Source organism: Sinocyclocheilus grahami, unplaced genomic scaffold, assembly GCF_001515645.1.
Source record: "Sinocyclocheilus grahami isolate Dianchi unplaced genomic scaffold, SAMN03320097.WGS_v1.1 scaffold590.1, whole genome shotgun sequence".
Taxonomy (NCBI): domain Eukaryota; kingdom Metazoa; phylum Chordata; class Actinopteri; order Cypriniformes; family Cyprinidae; genus Sinocyclocheilus; species Sinocyclocheilus grahami.
The window spans coordinates 166684-169177 of record NW_015505769.1 but is presented as its reverse complement, the minus strand read 5'-3'; positions in this window follow the sequence as shown (position 1 = coordinate 169177).

Sequence of the window (2494 nt, the reverse complement as noted above, 5' to 3'; positions counted from 1 at the left end):
GTGCCGTGAAGGGCTTTTCTCAATCACAGCGGACGAGGCGTTGCATAAACTGACCGCTAGAGGGCGCCTTCATTTGATTGATTAGTGATGAACTTTTCTGCCTTTTGCACGCAGCATAAACCCTACATAATTTACTGACGCAGATACTTAATAAAAGGTTACAATTAGATGCAAAATAATCTAAATAACATTTAGATACAAAATAAATGGAAACCCAACAAAAAATAAACAAAATTATCAAGTATTGAAGAAGATTATATTAAGAATTAAGTTATGAAGAAGATTTTTGCTTTATCTATTGCTTTATCGATTAACTCAATCATTCTAAGAGTAAGGGCCAGAGACAGTAGGGAGAAATTTAAATGAAAAGGAATATAAATAAATAAATACTAAAAATAAAGGATAAACATTAAGAAGTTTTAATAAAATAAAAGTAAAAATTTAATATTTAGAAGAATTAAATATTTAATACACTGGATTTACATACTGTAATAATCATTTAAAAATAAACTATACACTAAGTCTATAAAATGTGCATGATGCTTTCTATCAATTTAAACCCACATGGAAAAAATACATATGCAAAAATGACCAAAAAATATATATATTTTCTACACACACACACATTTTTGAAAATATTTAAAGCATTTAAAAATATATTTTGCCCTTCATATATTTCAACCCAAGAAAGTACATTCATATATGTCACATTTAATGAAAATCTATTTGTTGACACATTTTATAAAAAATCAGCAAGGAACATACTTTACAATGTAAAAAAAACAAAACAATATTCCATCCACATTTTTGCATTTAGCCTAAATGGAGGCTACTGTAAGATTAGAAATGCATTTTCTTGCCCCTGAAGTACATTTTGAAATCTATTTTGGTATGTGAAGGCTAAAATTAAATACATTTTCAATTTTACAAATATATATTATTGAGCTTGGCTCTTTACAACATATATTTAGCATATATTTAAATATATAATTTGGGCAGATGATATTTGACACAGCTGTATGTCTCTTTGCAGGTATTGCATCAGAGGAATGGGTTCACATGTACCTGATGTACGAGTATGACGTTTAAGCAATGAGTAAATAAATTATTTTTTTACTTGTGTGTTCAGCCACTCCAGGCTGGCACTTTCCTGCTATAAAAGGAAAGATGAACATGTGTAGGAGGTAGATGCAGAGCTCTATTTATGGCACTTGTTCATGCTTTGTCAGGTGTTATTGTCCTTGTTTAAGTGTTTTATAAATGAACAGATGTGAGTCTGAATGTAATGTATATATTTTCAGTTAGCAGTGCAAACATTTGTGCATAATCAGTACTGAAATATAAATCAATGTCTTGATGATGCACTTATTTGTTCACCAAGATTCTGCCATCAGCAATAAAAAGAGACTCATTTATTCATTCATATCTTTATTCAACATGCCAGCACCATATGAAAAAATAGCACAAAGAGCTTGTAAAGCAATAGTTCACCCAAAAATGAAACATTTCATTTGCATCTCTTTTCCATATGACAAAATGGAATGACAATTTAGTGACTAAGAATATCAAACAACAACAAAAAAGCATCCTAAAATTATAGCTCATGTTACTTCTCAAGTCTTCTGAAGTCATATGATATTTGTGAGAAACGCACTGAAAAAAATGGTTACCTATGGTGACATCTAAATCAGCTGCTTTTAAATTTGATGGGTTTAAACAGGTAAAACATCACAAAAAAATGCACATTCTCCATTCTGCATATTCAAAATAGTGCACTGTGTTATTATAACATGTGTGTGAAACAATGGCATTTTTGCATAAATAATACCAAAGCTGGCTAAAAACAATGCAAGTGAAAAATAATGCTGTTTTTCTTTTTCCACCACACCCTGTTTGCCAATGCATTTGGTGATTTCATTCATGAAGTGTTGTGAATTTGATACATGAGCGGAAATATGACAACCCGAATATGAGATTCATTCATATCTTTATTCAACATGCCAGCACCATATGAAAAAATAGCACAAAGAGCTTGTAAAGCAATAGTTCACCCAAAAATGAAACATTTCATTTGCATCTCTTTTCCATATGACAAAATGGAATGACAATTTAGTGACTAAGAATATCAAACAACAACAAAAAAGCATCCTAAAATTATAGCTCATGTTACTTCTCAAGTCTTCTGAAGTCATATGATATTTGTGAGAAACGCACTGAAAAAAATGGTTACCTATGGTGACATCTAAATCAGCTGCTTTTAAATTTGATGGGTTTAAACAGGTAAAACATCACCAAAAAATGCACATTCTCCATTCTGCATATTCAAAATAGTGCACTGTGTTATTATAACATGTGTGTGAAACAATGGCATTTTTGCATAAATAATACCAAAGCTGGCTAAAAACAATGCAAGTGAAAAATAATGCTGTTTTTCTTTTTCCACCACACCCTGTTTGCCAATGCATATGCAAGTGTTGTGAATTTGATATATGAG